This window comes from Mus pahari, chromosome 4, assembly GCF_900095145.1.
Source record: "Mus pahari chromosome 4, PAHARI_EIJ_v1.1, whole genome shotgun sequence".
Classification (NCBI taxonomy): domain Eukaryota; kingdom Metazoa; phylum Chordata; class Mammalia; order Rodentia; family Muridae; genus Mus; species Mus pahari.
The window spans coordinates 61,682,664-61,692,014 of record NC_034593.1 but is presented as its reverse complement, the minus strand read 5'-3'; the positions used below and the strand labels follow the sequence as shown (position 1 = coordinate 61,692,014).

Here is a 9,351-nt window from a genome sequence, read left to right as displayed (position 1 = left end):
CATGACCAAAGGCCTCTCCCCTCTCCCAGGGAGGCACCATTTGGGTGGAGATGACTCAGTGGAGCTGACCAAGGGTTCATAGCAATGGACTGTTTCTAGAGGCAGTTGGGGGGTGTGGGGGTGGAGTGGGGTGGGGTGCCAGGACTCCCTGAGCTTCTGGTCCACACATGCCAAAGCTTTCCTGCCCCTCCCCCCCCTCCCCTCCCCCGCCCTCCTGAAAGGAGAAACAGCCATCTGGGTGTGCCAAGGCTTCCTCTTTTCCTAGTCAGCCGTTCCTGGGGGCGAAATCTGCGGGCTATGCATTTGGGTATCTCGCACGAAGATGGCACGTGGCAGAGAGCCAGGGTTGGGGGCGGAGGTCTTAGGCGAAGCCTGCGGCGGCGGTGATGCTGGCGCCTGCCCATGGCAGAGGCCAGCAGCTGCGGCGATAACGGCGGCGATAAAGGCGCTGGGCTGCTGGCGCAAGGACCCCGCGCGCGCGTGCGTGAGGGAGGCGCGCGCCCGCCCGCTCCGCGTGCGTGCGCTGCTGGGAGCCGGTGTTCGCGCGCAGAGAGCGAGCGCGGGGCGCACCGTTGCGGGCACCACGGGCGCACGGGAGGTGAGTGCTGGGCGGGCGGGCGGGAGGCCGAGGCGGGGAGACGGTTGGGCAGCGGCCGAGCGCCCCTCTCTCGCGAGGCACAGCCTTCTAGGTACGTGGGTCAGGGCTCCGAGGCCCCGGGCGCCGCTCGCTCCTCCGTGGAGCGGGGCGCCGCGAGCTGCCACGCCCTGGGCTCTGGCCTCCGCGGCTGGCCTCCGCTGGGTCTCGAGGCTCGGGACCAGGGACCCGAGAGAGAGTCTGGGCCACTTGGAGGGGCGTCCAGTGCTCTTGGCGGGCCGGGCCACCGCGGCCTCACAGGTCCATCCTGCCCTGCCTCGAACTATATAAGCCTCGGGGGCAAGGGTGGTGGTGGTGGCCTGGTTGTCACCGCGACCAAGGAGAAGCGGAGAATACTGTCCGCAGGCAGGTGGACCTGCTGCAGGCCCGCAGGGAGGAACGCACATTCCGGGCGGGAAGGGGCCTGTGGTCCCTAGGGTAGGAGAGTGCTTCATGGGGGAGAGATGGAGAGGAGGATGGACTCGAGGAAGGGAATGGGAGATTTGGAAAGAGGAAGGAGGAGACTCCTAAAGATTAAGGCTACATAATCAATAAAAGGTCTGAGTGGAATGTACAAAGCATTGTAAAGGAAATCTTAGATGGAGGGAGCCTTACTTTTTCAGGTTGTAAAGGATGCCGCCAGCTGCAGCACGGAGAGCTAGCTGTAATTGGTGTTTGTGACTGTAGGACTAAAAGGCAGGCATTGATTTTTGACTTAAGTGGACACCCCCGCCCCCGCCCCCGCCCCCGCCCACCCCTTTCCCAGCCTTTAGGAGAAGCGGCTTGCTTTGTTAGGGAACGCTACTGCCAAGGAAGGAATTGCCCAACGGTTTGTTTTCAGAGATAGGCACTGGCTGGCGTTTGCAGTCTTCACCCAGATCAAATCTGTGTTTTACCTTTGGGTGTTTGAAGCAGATGCAGGGAGTTTGAGCTCTCTGAACTGTTGACACCTCATAACTCTAGGAAGGGACCTTCTTTTTACTGAGAGAAAAGTGTGGCATTTTCTCTTTCACATTGAAAGGTTTAATTGAAATGAATGGCCACCGAGGAGCTGCAGCACTAAAAACTATGATATTATCGAAACTGTTCAAATACAGTCCTTGGTTATCGAGTGGGACAAGTAGAGAACAGAGCCGAAGAAAGCATCCAGGCCTACCCAGAGACGAAGCCAGCTGATGCTGATGCAGTTTGTCAGGGAGAGACCATTGATTTTAGCTGTGGTAGCATTATGATATAGTACTTTAAAAAAATGTTTTCTAAAACAAAATTTATGCGTTCTGTCTTCATGTATGCATGTGTACCAGAGGCATGCCTAGGGCCTGGTGAGGTCAGAAGTGTGTGTGTGTGTGTGTGTGTGTGTGTGTGTGTGTGTGTGGAGTGGCACTGCATCCCCCAGAACTAAAGTTATAAATGGGAATGAACCCTCCGCATGAGGACCAGGAGCTGAACTCTAGTCTGCAGGGCAACAAGTGCTCCTAACCACGCCGTCTCTCCAGCCCCAGATAAAAACTTTCTTTTTCTTTTTCTTTTTTTTTGGTTTTTCGAGACAGGGTTTCTCTGTGTAGTCCTGGCTGTCCTGGAACTCACTGTGTAAGCCAGGCTAGCCTCGAACTCAGAAATCCTCCTGCCTCTGCCTCCCAAGTGCTGGGATTAAAGGCGTGCGCCACCACAGCCCGGCAAATATTTTCTTCAATTCAGTTCTTTGCAGAAGATATATTTAAACTAAAGTAGAGAATCTCTCTCTCTCTCTCTCTCTCTCTCTCTCTCTCTCTCTCTCTCTCACACACACACACACACACACACACACACACACACATGTATTTATATAGTGATATAATCTCATCTCAAATTCCGTAAGTGGATTTATCATGTTTTTAATTTGATCTTAGTTTTGCATTATATTAGCTGCAACTGCCCAATATGGTACCATATCTGGGTTTTGGGTATCATTGACATAAGCTACAAGCTTTAGTATATTCTTATGTGCTTCTTTCCCCAGAAGGTATGAAGAGGTGCAAGATTTAAGCTCTACTAAGCCATTTTGGATAATATATTTTTCCCCTAAAGTTGAATTTTTATTAAGTACTGTGGTACTTCAGGAAAACTTGATAACAGATTCTGTTCATCCTTGAGTTTAGAGTAAATTCTTTATCTCCAATAAAATGCTTCTCTAGATGCGCAGCTTCCCCCTGATGGGAGGGGTGGTTTACCTCCCCAGCCCCTAGCTCTTCTCTGTCCCGGTAAAGCTAGAATGGCCCTTCAGAAATGTCCTTTTCGGGCTAGTGAGATGGCTCAGTGGGTAAGAGCACCTGACTGCTCTTCTGAAGGTCCTGAGTTCAAATCTTAGAAACCACATGGTGGCTCACAACCATCCGTAAGGAGATCTGACTCCCTCTTCTGGAGTGTCTGAAGACAGCTATAGTGTACTTACATATAATAAATAAATAAATAAATAAATAAATAGAAAAAGAAATGTCCTTTTCCTATTTACACCTATTCTCCATCCATACCGTTTGTCGTGCAATAGGGACCTGCTCTGTAGTAAAGAGCCACGTAGTACCGTTCCACAGGTAAAGTCGACTGGAGGTCCGGCAGGGTACCTGTAAGTGAGCCTGCCCACTAGATGCTTCAGAGTTGCAGCTCAGCAGGGTATGGGCAGACATTTCCTTTGAGATGGTGGAAAAGGGTTTTATTTTTAATAAAAGTTGCATAAGCATTGATTTGCTTTTTTTTTTTTTTTTTTTTTTAAAAAAGCAAGATTCTTGCCTTATTCTGAATTAGAGGAAAGGAGAGACGAAGATGTGATCTAGGGTGAGGCCTTAGAACTGTAGAAGGCTGATGCTCCTTGAAGCCCTATGATATTATGGAGAAGCCAAAACCAGATTATAAGTATCTTCTGCCATGTTGTGTCTCTGACCCTGAATAAAATTAACTAGGAAGTTAGGACTTTTGCCCTCTTGTTCTCCACACAGCTGAGGTAACGGTTCTCAGCTTGGTCTGCTCTTCTTGAGCCAGTTGTTAGCCTAGGAACTCTCTGTTGTATGTCTCCTTTGCATCATGAGGGGAACCAAAGACAAGATAAAGTGTGGTGGTTTGAATATGCTTGGCCCAGGGAGTGGCACTATTAGGAGGTGTGGCCATGTTGGAGGGAGTGTGTCACTGTAGGGGTGGGCTTTGAGACCTTCCTCCAAGAAGCTAGTCTTCTCCTGTTTGTCTTTGAAACAAGATGTAGAACTCTCAGCTCCTCTAGCGTCTGCCCGGATGCTGATAATGGACTGAACTCTGAACCTGTAAGCCAGCTCCCATTTAAGTGTTCTCCCTTACAAGAGTTGCCTTGGTCATGGTGTCTCTTCACAGCAATGGAAACCCTAATTAAGACATACAAGCTAGAGTAAAGACATACCATTGCCTTTAAAAGCATCTCATCAATCTGCAGCCACCTGTTCCACCATGACAGTACAGCTTCAAACAGTGGTTTTGGCTAATGGTTTATAGACTTTGGTTTTGAAATTCAGTTACCAAGTTTCTTCTTATTGTGTGTGTGTGAGTGTGAGTGCATGTTTGTGTGGAGATGGGTATTGCTTGTCACCTTATTTTTAAATTTAAATTAAAGATATATATATATATATATATATATATATATATATATATATATATGATTTCACTGAATTTCAAGCACATTGGTTTGGTCAGGCTGATTGGCCTGCAAGCCCCAGAGTTCCTCGTGTGTCTGCTGGACCCAGATTTTTGCATGGGTGAATGGTCTTCATGCCTGCACAGCAAATGCTTTAGCAACTGAGCCATCTTCCCAGCCCCGCCTCCTGCCTCACCCCCAGAAGAAATTATGATAGTATTAAGATAGTATTAAGAGTCCTTTATCTTAGTGTAAGCCGTGTAATTTGCACCTTTGTTAGACATCAACACAGTCTGAGAGTACAAGCTTATTCCCTGCCCTGCACACTGATTGCTGATTTGGAGGCGTTTGCACTGGCAACCTTTCCAATTTTCTCTTCATGGGTTTCAATCATGGAGGTTCAGGTTAAATTTAGAGTCACGAGTCTTCAGCCTTGCACTGTGTTGAGTGGCAGCAATTTGCAGGATGAGCTTGTCTTCCACACTGCTGTCTTAGCCTCTAACACAAGCTGCCATATGAGATGTGTGAATGAATTAGTGAATGAAAGATTTACAGGTGACTAAAGGACCGACCATTAGTGATTTAGCCTGATGAAGGAGATAGATGAGAGACCTGGGCTGGTCCTGATGTAGGGCAAAGATGGGCATGTTAGCTAGAGCAACTCTCCTGCTCCCTTCTGGTGATGAAGCTTTACTTGGCCTTCGGATGCCTTTTGCCTGATTGGTGAGCTCTTTGTTCCCTTTCCAGTCTCCCTGCCCTGGCACCCTGCTCCCTTTCCCACTGGCTGTTCCGTCACACCTGCTCTCAGTCTGTGCACTGAGCGTGAGGGTGTACTCTCTGCTTCCATTGGCCACTCCCTATCCAGGAATCTGGAGACAGTCACCTTGCTTGGGGAAGATGGGCACAACATTTGATACTGAAAAGGCTCAGGTTCTAGGTCCACCTATTAGTAGGCTTCTCTGGTCTTCAAAATCTGGTTCAAGGACTGCACATTTTATAGTGTTACAGCAAAATGTTACTGTATAAATTGCCACCGCTACAGACTTTTCTGCAAAGCCCACTTTGCCTTAAAAAAGAGAGAAAGAAAAGAAGAAAAAGTTGACAAGGAAAACTGCTAACAGGGAGTGGAACCAGCCCAGGAGAAAGAAGTTTGTTGCCGTTAACAAAGATGAAAAGGGAGTTGGAGATCTGAAGACCACTTTGACATGAGACATGGAGATGTTTAGAGTAAGACCACCTGATTTCCTCTCTTGTCTTGGGGATCACAGTTAAGTGATTGGACGAATCTCAGAAGAGTCTTTGAACTTTGGATTTTTAACATTAAGACTGCTATAGACTTTGGGAACTTTGGAAGTTGGACTAAATGTACTTTTTTATTATGTTATGTCTAGGGATGGCCCCCATAGACTCATGTGTTTGAACAAGCCTATGGGGCCCATGAGTGGAATGTGATGGTTTGTAAATGATTGGCCCTGGGAGTGGAACTATTTGGAGGTGCCTGTTTGGAAGTCAGTATTCTACTAGCAGCCTTCAGATACAGATGTAGAACTCTCAGCTCCTCCTGCACCATGCCTTCCTAGATGCTGCCGGGTTCCTGCCTTGATGATACTGGACTGAACCTGTAAGCCAGCCCCAGTTAAATGTTGTCCTTACAAGAGTTGCCTTGGGGGCTGGAGAGATGGCTCAATGGTTAAGAGTGCCTACTGCTCTTCAAGAGGTCCTGAATTCAATTCCCAGCAACCACATGGTGGCTCACAACCATCTGTAATGGGATCTGGTGTGTCTGAAGAGAGCAATGGTGTACTCACATATATAAAATAAATAAATCTTAAAAAAGAAAAAAAGAGTTGCCTTCAATATGGTGTCTGTTCACAGCAGTAAAACTCTAAGACATTCTCCCACCACGCATCAACCTGAGGCTCTCATGGAGATGATATGAGCTGATGCCTTCGAACAACTTGGTGTTCCTGTCACACAGCTGGGCCTGAGTCCGCTGGCTTATATAGACACCTGCCTACACTCATTGCAACAATGACACATGGACAGAATGATGTGCTAGATTCCCAAGTGTGACTCACAAAGAAGTATACAGGTTCTAAGATGAAATTACACACATGACACTCCAGTGGCTCCACATATGAAAAGTCAGAGCTTGCCCAGGGGGGATGCTAGAGCATCTTAGCCCCTCTCACATGTGCTTCTTCCCCTGGGGTACCAGCGGTGGGTACCAGCAGTGGGTTCCACCACCACAGTAAGTCTGCTCTTCAGCCTAGGGAGGGTGGAAGTACAGTGTCAACTGTCTTTGGCCCATGTGACAGTGTGCCAGGTAGCAGTTGGTTCCTTGTGAATAACATACTGCTGCTGTTTCTCTCTTCATCTACAAGAGAGTTTTAAGTGGTTCACTTTGAAGTTGGCCTAAATAGAGTGCTATTATGAGCCTAATAATAATCCTAAGATAATCCATAGAAGCCATTTCAATGGGATGTCTATAAAGGTCTCCCAGGACCAGATTTCTTTGAATGGTTTTCTCCCTGCTAGAGTCACTGAAAGCTAATTTCTCTAAGTTTTCTCCCTGCTAGAGACACTGAAAGCTAATTTCTCTGAGTGGTCTTCTCTCAGCTAGAGACACTGAAAACTAAATTCTTTGTTTCAATAACTTGATAAACATTGCATATTCTTAGAGAATACATCAGAAATCTCTCAGAAGCCTTACATGGAAAAAAGTAGATTAGGGGGGACTGGAGAGATGGCGCAGTGGTTAAGAGCACTGACTGTTCTTCTGAAACTCTTGAGTTCAAATTCCAGCAACCACATGGTGGCTCACAACCATCTGTAATGAGATCTGACGCCCTCTTCTGGTGCGCCTGAAGACAGCTACAGAGTACTTAGATATAATAATAAGTAAATCTTTAAGCTGGAGTGAACAGGGCTGACCGGAGTGAGCAGAGGTCCTGAATTCAAATTCCCAGCAACCACATGATATATATATGGTTTGTTTGGATTACTTCCAGATGTTTTAGTCCTAGGCACTTTCTTTCTTTCTTCCTTCCTTCCTTTCTTTCTTTCTTTTTCTTTTTCTTTTTCTTTTTCTTTTTCTTTTTCTTTTTCTTTTTCTTTCTTTTTGTTTGTTTGGTTTTTTGATACAGGGTTTCTCTGTGCAGCCGTGGCTGACCTGGAACTCACTGTAGACCAGACTGGCCTCGAACTCAGAAATCCACCTGCCTCTGCCTCCCAAGTGCTGGGATTAAAGGCATGTGCCACCACTGCCCGGTGTCCTAGGCACTTCTGAGACTGTTACATCTCTGAATTAGAGGGAGCTGCGACTGGGAGCGAGCAGAAAGTGAGAAAAGGTAGACATGTTTTGCTGAGTAACTGAGATGCCAGTTCTTTCTGTGAGGACGCTGGCATGCACGCTGGAAGAGGTCAGAAAGGTTGTAAGGGTTGTAGCCACACTGCTTTATAGTGGAGTAGTCACATGGCTGTTAGTACATTGTCCGTATCGACTATTAGCTATTAGCTGTTGCTAGAACAAAAAAATTGTGGCTAGGGCACGCTTAACAGACAGATATATTGAGACCAGAAACCAGAAAGCATGGTGCCATGTGTTAGCTTCTCAAGAGGGTCTGTGTGCTGTTCCACATAAAGTGGGAAGAGATAAATGTGCGCAGGTGCTCATCTGTAAGAGGGGCTCAGGGGAGCTGCCAGGACCACCGTGTAACAGCTAACTCAAGATGCCCAATTTATTTCATTGGGAACTATATTAATTCCTCTGTGAGGGCAGAGCCCCCTTCCCCTTACTACCTTATAAACTCCATTACATTGGGGGCCAAACTGTTCAGATCAGAGCACTTAAGAGATACAGGGAAAGTCTTGAAGACCAGAGTGGCAATACCTACTTGCCACCCAGCACGTGGAGGTGGGGTAGTGTGGGATTGGATTTATAAGCAGAGGTTTCAGGGTTTGCTTCAGATACAGCAATGTCCTGAACCAGCAGGAGTAAGAATCCCGCATGGTGAGATGTTGAGCAGAGGAGAGGGGATGAGAAATAGAGAAAACACAGTAGAAGCAACAGCTGCAACCAGGAGGTCTGGCAGAGCCCATGACTGATGCCAGGCAAGGTTTTGTTTTCTTTTCTTTTTCCTTTTCAGGATAGATTTCTCTATATCTCTGGATGTGCTGGAACCCACTGTGTTCATCAGGCTAACCTGAAACTCAGATCCACATGCCTCTGCCTCAAGGGGGCTGGGATTAAAGGCATGCATCATCACACCTGGCCCAAGCAAGTTTATTAAGAAGCAGAGCTTCTTGTATCATATAACTGCAGTAGGGAATATGGCCAAGGTCAGCAGAGAGCTCAGTTAGACAGTGTTGGTAAAAGGAAAGTGGAATACGTCAGCTCAGGGGGAAGGTTGGGTTCCCAGGAGCTGCAACCTTGATTCCTTTCAGGGGGAAGGTTGGGTTCCCAGGAGCTGCAACCTTGATTCCTTCCAGGCACTGACTGTTCCAGCCCTAGGGCAGCTTTGCAGAACCTGCTCCTGGACAAGGACATGGGACTAAAGTTCCCTTAGAAAGTCCTGGTTTGGGTCAGGCCCTGATCCTTATTTTTATGATGTATCTCTATGATTGTTACATTTTCCAGTGTTTTTGTTGAACTCTGACCTTCACACGGGTACATGCATGCAGTCATAGCCACACATGCAGGCAAACACAAAACAGTGATAGAAGAGATCTCTCAAATAGAAATTTTGTTGGCAACAACATTTTCTTTGTTTCTTTTAAATGTTCCTCACTTAAAAGACATGATATGAGTGGTTAGCAATGGACTAGAGTCCTAGGTGGCTGATTGGCATTTTCATGGTATGTACTTTCCTGGTTTTTAACTTGTAAACACTTTGTGTTTTGTTTTAGGTGTGAGCCTTCTAAGTAGCATATGGCAAAACATTAGGCCAACCTGTGACGGCCCCTGCAGTTAAGGTAAGCTCTTGCCCTGATGATGTGCGTTTACAGCATCTGTCTTTGCCTTCCCTATCCTCTGCTTTCTCTCTCTCTCTCTCTCTCTCTCTCTCTCTCTCTCTCTCTCTCT

General features: G+C 47.1%; 1 protein-coding gene across 1 annotated transcript in view; it reads left to right on the top strand.

Annotated features, from left to right (window-relative positions):
- Nucleotides 1–518: 518 nt before the first annotated feature.
- The window catches only part of B3galnt1 (beta-1,3-N-acetylgalactosaminyltransferase 1 (globoside blood group)), a 14,359-nt gene continuing 5,526 nt past the window's right edge, over nt 519–9,351 (top strand). Inside the window, exons 1-2 of the mRNA XM_021196467.2 lie at nt 519–598; nt 9,177–9,242. The gene's annotated coding sequence lies outside the window, so the exon portion shown is untranslated. The remainder of the gene's footprint in view (nt 599–9,176; nt 9,243–9,351) is intronic.